Source organism: Tachysurus fulvidraco, chromosome 23 (assembly GCF_022655615.1).
Source record: "Tachysurus fulvidraco isolate hzauxx_2018 chromosome 23, HZAU_PFXX_2.0, whole genome shotgun sequence".
Taxonomy (NCBI): Eukaryota; Metazoa; Chordata; class Actinopteri; order Siluriformes; family Bagridae; genus Tachysurus; species Tachysurus fulvidraco.
In genome coordinates, this window is record NC_062540.1 from 6,434,509 (window position 1) to 6,447,356 (window position 12,848).

At 41.0% G+C, this 12,848-nt stretch overlaps 2 long non-coding RNA genes across 2 annotated transcripts; both read right to left on the reverse strand.

Moving 5' to 3' along the window:
- Nucleotides 1-948: 948 nt before the first annotated feature.
- Nucleotides 949-4,162, reverse strand: LOC125140026. Its single transcript, XR_007139228.1, has 2 exons — nt 3,349-4,162; nt 949-2,765 (listed from the first exon to the last, which is right to left on the reverse strand). It is a non-coding gene; the product is annotated as an uncharacterized LOC125140026 (long non-coding RNA).
- Nucleotides 4,163-4,182: 20 nt separating this feature from the next.
- On the reverse strand, nt 4,183-12,439 carry LOC125140024. Its single transcript, XR_007139226.1, has 5 exons — nt 12,141-12,439; nt 10,328-10,575; nt 10,047-10,113; nt 9,628-9,665; nt 4,183-8,346 (listed from the first exon to the last, which is right to left on the reverse strand). It is a non-coding gene; the product is annotated as an uncharacterized LOC125140024 (long non-coding RNA).
- Nucleotides 12,440-12,848: the final 409 nt, after the last annotated feature.

The window sequence follows — 12,848 nt, forward strand, 5'->3', positions numbered from 1 at the left end:
ATACAAACGACGACACTTAACAGGGACTAAAAGTAACTAAGGGTAAACCTAGCTAATGATCCCGCGCTGCATTCAGCAACGCGACTCACTTAAATACAAAAGACAATGAGATACGATTAGGAACAGGTGTGGAGACAGGGAGGAGCAGACGAAGGCGGGGCAGACACGTGACGAGGAACAATAACAAAGGCAGATAGCCAAAAATACTGTACGGGCTGACAGCTCATTTATTTAATTTAACATGGGCAAGCTTAAATAAAGATGAACTGCACTACAAGCATTTAATACAAAATTTCTCTGAAAAAAAATTGTTGGAATATAAAACGCTTTTCTCTCAGGCCACATGAAAGCCCCAAAAATTCTCTTCAGGTAGTCTTTCTTAGAGATAAATCTTTCTGATTCATTCCAGGTTTATAAGTATTCATCTACTTGATCAAAGGCCATATAGTTCATACGAAAGTGAATACATTCCAGCAGTGCATCCCTTTTCACTACTGAGCATTCAATGAATATGAAAACAGAACTGGATCATGGAGGCTCAGAAATGCAGCTTGAATTTGCGAGTTGTAAACTCACTCACTCATTTTCTACCTCTTTATCCGAACTACCTCCGGTCACGGGGAGCCTGTGCCTATCTCAGGCGTCATCGGGCAGCAAGGCAGGATACACCCTGGACGGAGTGCCAACCCATCGCAGGACACACACACACTCTCATTCACTCACGCATTCACACACTACGGACAATTTTCCAGAGATGCCAATCAACCTACATGTCTTTGGACTGGGGGAGGAAACCGGAGTACCGGGAGGAAACCGGAGTACCTGGAGGAAACCTCCGAGGCACAGGGAGAACATGCAAACTCCGCACACACAAGGCGGAGGCGGGAATCGAACCCCGACCCTGGAGGTGTGAGGCGAACGTGCTATCCACTAAGCCACCGTGCCCCGAGTTGTAAACAATAAAAAAATTCCAACCAAAATCACCATAGAGTTAATAACCCAAACAACAGAATTCCTGTGAGAACATGATCTTACCATGACTTTTATCAACGGATCAGAATTATATGATCAGGGGCCTAAAACATCACCAAATAAAGATCATTTATGAGATATAATACTATTCAATCCAGGTCTTTACCAGGTCCTAATTCGACATATTATAAAAATCTGTACATGACAGCAACATCTGCTTCTTTAAGAAATTCAACAGCAGCAACATCATACACACAACAGCATCAGCAATCAATGTTATAATCTGTATCACTATGGCAGCAAAATCCGACAACCTTGTGGCAAGGCCTGAAATGCAAGGCTGTACTACGGCAGTGCCTTTGGCTCCTAGGTGACATCGCAACGCTGAATTCAAGTGTGTTTCAGCATGCTACCTGCAAAATGTCCTACATATCAGATTACAAAAGAATGCTAACCCTAGCAGGTGAAAAGATTAGTTTAGCTCACCTGAGGCACTGAGTACTAAAAGATGTTGCTTTCTGGCTTTTATGTATTTGCTGCTGGTTATATGTTGAATGTGTTTTTCCTAAAATGGAGTGAACTAGGGAAAATGGAGAATTCTGTAAGGACGCTGCAGAGGTGTGGTGACAGGTACTGCCTAACACACCTGAGATTGAATCATTTACCTGAATGCTTTGGAATGCCAAAACTCACGATACAGCACGTCCAATCGTGGCAAATATTCTGGCAGGTAAAAGGACACTTGTCCTACCACACCCTAACCCACTGATTTTTCTCCTATAGCTTGTTTTTTTCCCGTTCCCTCAGTAAAGTGTCTGCTTTGAACACAGTTTATGCTTAAAGAAGATTGAAGGAATTGGTATAAGTTACCAAAAAACATTTCCCTTCCCTTCTCTGATCTGCTCAAACACTACATGTTTGATTTGGACATTACAATAGGAGGAAGGACAGAGAGGCACACTGAAGGCTTTATCTTCAGGATGGGACAATGTTCAAGGGAGTTTCCTGGGCTCGGAGCACAGAGGATCTTGGTGACAGTTGCTGTTTGGAGGTATCTGGTTGCTTCTGGAGCTTAGCCCCCCTCTTTCTCTCGCGCTGCTGGGCTTGTTTGTTGTAGCCTGGCCCTCAGTGTGTTATGTAATGTTTATAAAGGATTTAAAGGAACAGTGTTGTTTTTTTTTTCCTCTGGAAAAAAAAATTCAAATCAACGGGACCAGGATGTGGAAAACATAACAGCTCGTTAAATAGATAAAACATTGAGCTGAAATACAACAAATTTATTCTGTACTAAATATGTAATATGTCTAAACAAAGTAGATAACATTTATTACTTTAAACTAGTGTAAACATAGAGTTCTTACGAGAGATCAAGAAAATTATAGAATGGAATTTACCAAGCTCATTTATCAAATACTTAATATTAAGCCTGATACAGTTTGTCTTTCCTACTTCAAGTTCCCATGTCACCTATAATCTCTAAACAATTAAAGGCAAATGCAAAATGCCGAAAAAAGCACACAAGCACACACATGCCATGGGTTTGATGAACAACCTGTGCAGATTAGTGAAAATTACCAGCTTTCATTCCTATATACATCAGAGGCCAAAACCCTTTGCAAACCACCCACAGGGTAATTCTCTTCCGTGGCCTGCCTCATCTATAAGGCATGACTAAGGTATGATTTTGTTGCCCGTGGTGCCCACCACGACAAGCCAGCATGCCAGGCTGTGGCGTTGACTGCAGTAACAGCTGCACTGCGGGCCACTGGTGTCCACGCAGACCCGTGTCCTACCTGCAGACAGAGTTGTACGTGGCATTACGGCTTTTCTGAAGGAACACTCGGCTTCTTGACAGCTAAAGGCTTTGTTACAATCCCAGCTCGTTTTTATTATAATCACGGACTTCACCATGGTTGGAAGAAAGTGGTCAGAAGACCAAGACTCAAATAAGCTTATAGAAACTCCTTTGGTCAAGGGTGAAGGGAGAGGAGAATCGCTCGGCTTTCCTTCATAATCTAAGATGACACAGGGATGCTCTAAAACTCTGCGAAACTAATAGGCAAAGTGATTCAACGCTCTAAACTGGATACGCAGTGGTCAGCTAGCATAGGGAAGAATGGAGCTGATAAACACCAGAGCAACAAGCACAGATCAACTGCGTCACACTTCTCACTCTCATACACACACACAGAGACACACACAGCCATGCGCCTGACAACACAACAACAGTATTGCTTCACGCTTGTGCTCTTATCAAACCAATCATAAGACATACAGACATTTATCAAGTAATACCACAAAAAAAAAAAAAACAGCTATCCTTCTGATTTTAATGTTTTAAAATAGTTTAGTCAGTATGAAGTCGGTTTAACTCACCGTCTAATCGTTAATCAAGAACCTAAAAGAAAAAAAGGGACAATATTACCTTGTGGCCAACAACAGGGACTTCTCTACCTGTTTGTTTGAGCTGGTCCAATAGAATTCTGTCTCAAAAGCGCTTAGACAACCTTACAGGGTGAGAGAGCTGTCACTCAGGTGCCTGACGTGGCTGCTTTCGGAGGTTTAGCGCATGTGAACTGGCCGCCAGCCAGAACACAGTAACCAAGAGAGCAAGGTAAACAATTTCTCTCTCTCTTTCTTTCTCTCCTCTTGATCTGCCTGCGTGACATTTAGAGCCTTTTCAGCACAGTCTCGTATTTTCAAGACATCCTTGCAATTCAGGAAAGAGCAAGAGATAGAGAGACTGACAGAAGAAAATAGATACCATGCTCGGGAGTCTGAAAGCAGCAGATATGGCTGAGTCACATCAGATGCACTACTTCCAGTAGCTATGCAGAAGCGAGTGCAGCTGAGGGACACGCTAACAGGGACGAGCCGCAGTCCAATTCTAACAAAAACGCCCCAATTTACCAGCACATTCCACTTTGCTGTGTGTGCCAGAAGATCACAAATGTAGCCCTCACAAGCTTAGCTCTTGTTCACAGTAGTTTAACCCATACATCATCATCACCAACCTGTACCTGATCCCCAGCCAAGATATTCATGCCACAGCCCAAAACATGCATTATTCGCATGAGCAGGCCAAATGCACTTCTTCCTCAACAGGCTTGAACTGTCACTGGGCTGTGATGAAGTACAGCTCAGATGTTACTAAGAATATCTTTTTTATATATATATATATATATATATATATATATATATATATATATATATATACGTTTCTCTAATAGCCCACACACCTACAACAGAATTACACACAGTACTCATGGTGTAAGCACTTGTTTCCTCATTGGTCCAAATAATGTTGTGGGTGTTGCGATACTATTTAGTACACTGTGAAGGATATCCATCACCTTTCTCCTCGAATATACAGTAGGAACCTTCTAGAACAAGAGCTCTGTCTTTAACCCTTCACGTGCCCGCCTGCTTGCTGAAACGCGTTCGACGCCATCACATACAGACGTAAATAGATATATATTTATAAATATATATATTTATATAAATATGTATAGATATAAGAAAAAGTATGTCGGCTTCCTCGGCATCGGTGTTGGAACCCAGAGCTGCGATTCCGAAAGTGCGGACTCGGGCGTCAGAGGCAGAGAGAGAAAAGGGTGGTTGAGAATGAGGATGGAGAGGAAAAAGAGAAGGATGAGAGGCGAACGAGTAGACAGAGGGCTGAGGCTCACTCACGGCCGCTCTTGGAAGCATGCGACTCGGACTCCTGTCTTCCTAGCTGCTGCTTTCCTTTCGATGTGAAAAAGTGACGTAGCAACTAATCCAAAAATCTTGCCCTCCCTGTCTCGGTCTCTCTCTCTCTCTCTCTCTCTCTCTCTTGCTCTCCTGATCACCCTCCCTCCTTCCACAATCACTCCTCCCTCTCCTGCTCACTCTGATTTCATTGGCTTGTAACAGCAGAATAACTTGCTGTGTTTTTTTTTTATACACATCCATACAAATAGATGTCAAAAGACTTTGCAAGCAAACAATTGGATATCTGCTGTAAACACCCATGCTTCCACGATGCCTCTCTCTCCTGCTCTACGTCTCTTTCTCTCATACGCTTTCCCTCTTTTTAGCGCACAGTGTGACGCAGCATTTAATTCTCCAGGCTTTTCTCCCGTCTCTCTGTTATGGCTACGCAAGCCGTTCTTCATGGGAAACTCAACCCAGCATCATCACAACGGCATTCGTGCTACAGTGTCAGAAATGAGGGAGATAAAAAGAGAGAGCAGTCGCTTGTACAATTAAACGGACATGGCCATCTTCCTCTCGCTACTTGCACTCTTTCTTCCTTCTGCTTTCTTGTCCTTCTTTGCCTCTGCCCTCCTTTAATTGGGTCTCTGCCCATCTAGCTGCCTCTTTCTCTCTTCTTCCCGCTCTTCCTCCTGCACTCCAGTGTCTCATCTTTTTGTGTGATTACACACTCACGTCTCAGTGAACTGAGATGACTGCGCTTGCCTGATCACCTGACATCCCACAGCTTTTAAAGGCACATAGCTTAGCGGAACAGCCATTACGTAACAGGCTGCTCTGTTTATTTTGTTCCCTCTCTTGGGTCACATCCTTGAAGGACAGACACAGTCTGTTAATAACAGACCTGCCATTTGTCATTAATAACTAACCCTCAGAGGAGACAGGGAAGGTGCCTATCCCTGCTATTAGGGTATGAATAAAAGTTGATAACAAATGTTCACTTTAGCAAATGCAAACATAGAAATAAGTTAGTGCACAACTGCACACGTCAGTACCAAGTAATGAACCTCCTGTTGAGGAAAATGTCTTGCTTTGTGTATGTGCCAAAAAAAAAAAAAAAAGAACAGGAAATAGATGTGTATTAAATGAAATGAGATGAGACATGAGAGGTATCAGTTTTGACATTTTTGCCACAGGCAGAGAAAAAGAGAGGTCACGGAGAGTGAATACAGGGAAGCTCTGCTACCATGGAACATCCTGTGAACTTTACACACACTTCCTCTTCTTGTAATGAGCCCATGAACAGGCACAGGTTTTGCATAGCAAAGAACGTGTTAGAATATTAGTCATTTTACTAAGTAAATATAATGATGTTTACATTATAGCCATGTTAGTGTTGTTTTCCTGAAGTAATGGCTGACTTATGGACAAAGCGTATAGTTGGTGTGATTAATCATATAAGCTGTCAGCTAGTAGGAAGTACAGAGAGTTATTTCACGGTTTTTGTTGCTGAGTATGCTCAGATGCTGAGTATGTTCATTTGTTAAACAGTTAAAAACAGCAAACGGTTTGTTTAGTGGAAGATTAAGCCTTGGTAAACCATTGAATGAAATCTAAAGAAGAAATGCAGTTTAAATGTAGGCATAATAAAAACAAACCTTTCCTAATTCTGATGCCATCACTTTTGGCATGACTACTTCTCCCAGCATGCTACTCTCTGTGACATTATGCTCAGGAAAGAGACACTGCTAACAGGAGCAGGCTGATCGCACACCAATAAGCCTCTTAGTGCTCAGTTTAAGTATGGCACTGCATGCAGCACACTGAGGGCTCATTACCACAATGTCACATCAGTGAATTGAGAAATAACTTGGGCCAAGGATATAGCAACACTGCCAGAAGTGTGGTGCTAGGGCTGTGTTTATCAGATCAGACAACTTCAAAACTCTGCCTTCTCTGCTGTAATGCTGCCCCTTTGTTGTGATTTATTTACGCGGTGCCTAGAAGAACATTTTATTAAACAAAGTTACTGTAAACTAGTCTGTTACACCACATTTGTTCCTAGTTCCTCAGGAGCTCACTTTAAGAGTTAGACGTTTTTAGGGCTCAAAATGAAATATTTTTTCCCCCTGAATTATAAATCTGATAAACTAAACTTAATAAGTATGGAACAGCAAAAATCATTTGGAACTAGGGAACAGATTTTCCCTTGTGCGTTCATTATTGAGGATGATATACTACAGTAGATGATGAGATGCCATGTGGCTTAAAGCTGGACATGCCAGACACGTTGAGCTGCAGTCAGCAGGAGGCATCTCATGCATTGAAACCATAGGATTTTAATTCATTTTAAATGTTACCGTACTTGCTAAAATGATATTATTTAATGATAGAGAAGCCTGACTGCCCTGTGAACTCGAGAAGCCCTCTTCAAAACTCAGAAACTATAATTATTTTTCCTGGAAATGGAAATGAGCAGGTGTACGTGTCTTGTGAGTGTATACTGTATGTCCAGCCCCTGGGGATAAGTCTTGCTCTTCTACTCTACAGTATCAGCTTGTTAGCAGTATCAATGTTCATTTCTGTGTTTTTCTGCTGTCTCTGTGTTTGTTCACACACTTTTACCTCTTCCTGCCACCCTTGCTAGAGAATAATAAAAGTTATTAAACTTCCCAGTAAAGTGGATAATGAGTGCACGTTCTACAAAGCATTTAACTGGATTATCACAAGATCAGCATGGGTATAATACTGTTTACATAAACCACCCAGAAGTTTCGGACATAAAGTGCTGGCGTAACATAATATTATCAGAAGATGAGATAAACAACAAGGTTAAAGTAACCAGAGCCCTGACAAGTGGGTGGAGATGGGGTTAGAATATTACAGACGTAAGACATAAGGAAGTGAGAATTGAAATCAACTTACTTTATGACCAAACATTTCATAATACTGAATCTCAAAAGGTACGTAGCATGGCATAAATTCCAGTCTAGTTGAAAGAATGGCAAGGCTTATGTGGAAAACGTGCTCAGACATGCTTAACGCAGTAGCAGGATATGGGATTAATTGCCATAGTGAACTTGGCATACTGCAACAGATGCAGTGTTGATCGGGAGACGTTTCTGATATGCTTATGAGAGGCTGTTTCACTGCACCAGAGCAGAATAAAATTTAGCAATAAAGGAGTTGTTGGCACAGGTTTATGGATTAATTCATGAGAGTTAATGAACAACTGGCCAGTGCTGTAGGAAATAAAAAAAAAATGGAAGATTAAAACCAGTCTCATTTACTTCCATCACTGACCATAAAGACACACAACTGTTTATTTCAAACAATGGAGAGCCAACTTCAATGGGCTTTCTTCCATCAAAGCTATTTAGAAACAGGAAATTTACCCTCCATCTGAAATAACAAACATTTATAATAATGAGTTCACACACTGACCATTATTTCCTCTATTGAGTGCCTTGTCAATAAAACACTCATTACGTGCGTAATATGTGCAGCTCATACTAGCTGATAAGGCATGTTAACCCAGGTCCTTCTTTTCTTTTTTACTATTTCTATACTCTGTCATTCAGCAGAAGGTGACAGGCTGGTTAATTTTAGCTGTGTCATCTCTCCTGCGAGTTCCACTTCCTGTAGCACAATTCGTCAGCAGTAGAAGAGCCTCAGGGCCTGGTGAAAGAAAAGCAGAATGGCCTCACTAACAACCCAGGCCCCAAATGACGCACATGAACTTCCTCTGCCTCGGCCATTCACAAAAGCCACCGAAGGCTGCATTTTTAAAAAAACAAACACTAAAATGGAGAATCTGGGGAAATATAAAGGAAAACTCAAAGGTTTATAATGCAAAGCTTAATTGCTCTGAACTTCATTAATCCAAGCACGTATTTAACTGGTTATCTGTTCAAATAGGTAACTGGAAACAAGATTTTGCGTAACATGGTAAGCAAAACAACAACGTATAAATGACTTTGTTTCCTTCTTCATTTGGATTTCATGACTTACACCACCATACATCGTGTTTCTACTTTGGACTTTGGATTATGTGTTTGTGTAAATGTGTGTATCATGGAGTGTGTGTATGTTTGTGTGCACAGGTGTAGCCAGGCTGACTGTGTATGAGACAGTGAATAAATGTGAGTTCTGTGTTGTCATAATAACTAAGAAGTATTGGGATTAGAATTTCTCTCCGGGGTTTCGGCATGAATCTTGCCATGCGTTTGTACTCCATTTCAAGCCGTGGAACGCAGACTGATGAAAGGATTTCAATTCCATCTCACGCCACATACAGATCAAAAGTACGGGATGAAAAATCTCATGCCAGTTTATCTCTCCATGTAGGCAACAGCTGTAGCGAACTTTCTTGCTGTGGCTCACGGTGTAACAGATATAGGATCATGGCAGCATCGGGTGGCAATCTTGCTTAGGGAATAGCAGGCTAATAAGTCGTAACGCTGCACTGTTGATTGGCTGCTCAATATTGTATCTTCCCCAAGCTTTTGCATTGTTTTACTTTGTCAACTCATTGTTGGTCTACAATATAAGTTTGTGTTTTCTGCTTAATAGCTGAACATTTCTAGCTCCAGTTTGCAAAATTTAGTGTATCAACACTTTATATTTTTGTATTAGTTTGAAAGGAGTCCAAATAACTAATGTCATCTGTCTTATTTAGTGAATGATTCTGTGGTTGCTTCCTTATTGTTCATATGCTTTGTACTTCAAGAAGTCCAGTAAAAAGCATCAAGCTCTTAGTCAAGTACAACAGTAATTAAAGTATGTGTGCTCTGTTCTATGGATCAAGTGTATACATATCTTACAAGAAGAAGCTTTGAAGCAGACTTTTATTTAGTAAGATTTTGCAAAACAAGTATTCAGTTAATTCCAGGAATTGTTTCTGCCCTAATAAAATCTACTGGATGTCTTCTTAAATGGGTATTGTAAAGGCACACTTACCCCAAGGTTTCCTGGAAGCTCTCGCCACTCTTGATTAACTGTAAAACATGAAATACGTCAACAAACAGAGGGACCAGCAAACTTTCATAAGACATATGATTGAACATTGTAGCTCGTACTTTCCTGTTAATTTAATTCGAAACATATGAATTTAAGATTTTCACCTGACTAATTCAGTAATTGATTAACAGACATTTTTCATGCATTTTTTCTTAGCACATTCTATCATCAATATTTCACTACTGAAGCTAATAAATGACATTGTCTAGGGCAACAATATTTCACTCACTGACTACTTTCTTAAACACAATGAATAACTATCCAGGTTCCTTGAAATATTAAACTTATTTGACTATTGGATTGAGTCCAAATCTGATGAGGTCATTACATTAACCTGCATCCTTTTTGTACATTCCCACCTGGTTTTCAACAACAGCACAGAAACTGAAGACGTCTCTGGCAGAAGGGCCGATGAGTCCAAAGGCCCTGGAAAAAAACATGGAAGAAGGTGTTTAGAAATGTAGAAGTGTTTAGGTGTTAACCAACAACCATTTTAGTTTATTTAGTTCTCTCATTATCAGAAGTAATATAAAGTTGTTTAGGTTTTAATACAGAATAAATCGATTTTCAAGGATTTATAACTTGGCCGATATTTCCCTGAGGGCATGGTGGATTCATGGTTAGAATGTTTTCCTCATACCTCTGGAGTTGGGGATTTGGTTCTTGACTCTGCTCTGTGTGCAGAGTTTGCATGTTCTCCCTGTGCTTTGGGGGATTCCTCAGGGTAATCTGCTTTCCTCCCTCAGTCCAATGACATGTGTTGTAGGCTGATTGGCATCTCTATATTACCCATAGTGTGCAAGTGAGTGTGTGTGCGAGCCTGCCCTGTGATGGCTTGGCACCCTGTCCAGGGAGTCCCCTGGGAAAAGCTTCAGGTTCCCTGTAACCCTGTGTAGGAAAACGGTACAGAACATGGGTGGGTGGATGGATATTGTCCTAATGTTTAGATCAATCTTGTTACAGGTTTGATAGACACTAGAGAATTGTTTTTCTCATAAATCTGGGAGGCAGAAAACTTTTTCATTCAGTTGTCTCAAAAAATCTTGCTATATTACATTCAGAGTTTTAGACTGTAGGTATTATTATTATTATCTGTGGTCCAGTGATCACTTCTCAAGTCACACTCAATAAAGACCTCTGTAAGCAATAAATATTTACACTGATTGTTTAGCCTTTGTAACAAGAAGTTATAATACTGTTTAACCATTGAAAAAAAAACATATGAATGAACATATGAAGAAAAATAAGAAGAATAGGAAAAACCTTTTACTCTTTCTCCATGTCATTTAAAAGACACCCTTATACAGAGTGACACAATTTATTTCAACTCACACAACTGAGCAATTGAGGGCTTTGTTCAGGGGCACAGCAGTGATGCTCGTAGACCTGGGATTTGAACTGTTAAGCAGTCCAACACCTTAACCACTAGGCCACCACATCCACCACATATACTTTTCAAAGTACACCTTCGATGTCAGAATACTGAGTCCTGTCTCTCATCCATACCATTTATCTTGGGATGTTTTGTACTGTCCTCAACTTATCACATGAAAGCTGACGTAAACGCAATGTGTGTCAGAGGTTACGCACAGCAGCGACACCTAGCGACGCGTCGTCCTTAACACCGGGTTTGTTTACATCGGAAATACAAGGTGCGCACTTGGCTAACAATTTGGCCTTGACTCAGCTGAGCGTTTAACAACCCGATGTATAAATCACATCTCATCTCATCTCATATATCATACGGTGCCTGAAAAGCAAGCTCGTAACACATTAAGTACGCACAAACAGATTACATAAAACCTACGTTATCATGTTACATGTTTAAGGCTATCTACATGTAACTAAATCAATTCTATTCGCATTATACTGGAAAATGGACATCAACACTTTACAGGGTTTTTAGGTAGCTTTGTTTTCACTGTTGGATTCATAAAAGATGCATTGGAGTAAAATGGTCCATAAGGATAGGAGAAGAGGAAATATGAACTGCGTAACGCGCCATCAAATGCGCGACACACACACACACACACACACACACACACACACACACACACACACACACACACACACACACACACACACACACACCTATGTCGCAGAGGCAAACCCCACCTATAGGCTTGTTTTTCCCCTCTATACAGAAAAAAAATGTAAAAACCCAAACTGAATCAGTGGCGTTCTTTAAAACATCATTCCATCCCATTGCGCCTGGAGGATTTGGGCACCGCACTGACTTTGATGCGGCATTTGTTAGTAGGATATATAGAGGGTAAAACGTTTAACTGTAAACCCTGTATAACTTATAAAGCAAAAGTTTTCCTGCAAAATCATATATAATATCAATAAATAAACGATACCTAGGATACCGGACGAGCAAAACTTTATCCACATGTGGACACTACAGATATTATAATATCGTGTCTGGTTTCTCATATCAACATGTCACTCACCTAGATCAAGTTATTCGTATGATCGTGGATCACTTCCAGGATCGTTTCGCTTTTTGTTTGTGCGCCACTGGTTCGGTGTCCGTTCGGTGTCCGTTCACTCACCTCTCTCATTCTCTCTCATTTTCTAACGCTTATCCGAACTACCTCAGGTCACGGGAGCCTGTGCCTATCTCAGGCGTCATCGGGCATCAAGGCAGGATACACCCTGGACAGAGTGGTGTCCGTCCAGCGTTTCCGAGATGTCCGAAACACCTTGTGCGAAGCGCATCACAATTTCCACAGCGCCACATTTGAACCCCGCCCCGCTTTCACACACCCCCAGCTTCCTATTGGTCGCTGACTTCCCTCGTCATCACTATCACATGCTTTGGACGCGTGTTTACAAACACTCGACTTGATCACGTGTCGCGGAGCCATTTTGACATGCGTGAATATTCTAGTGAGCAGCTCCAGAATGTTCTACCGTGCAGCTGCAGTTTCCGCTTTATGATAAAGTGCATAGTTAAGATCACAAAGTTCAGTTAAACTCAATTTTATTTTATATCACTTATATAATATTTTAATAATAGACCTCGCCATAAAACCGTTTTGAGCTCCTAAATCGAGAACGGTCTCTAAAAACGTTTATGATCCTTAAAAATAACAACAACAAAAAAAATCAGTTGTTACCTCTGTAAGGACCTATTGGATCCAGCTTTTTGATAATCG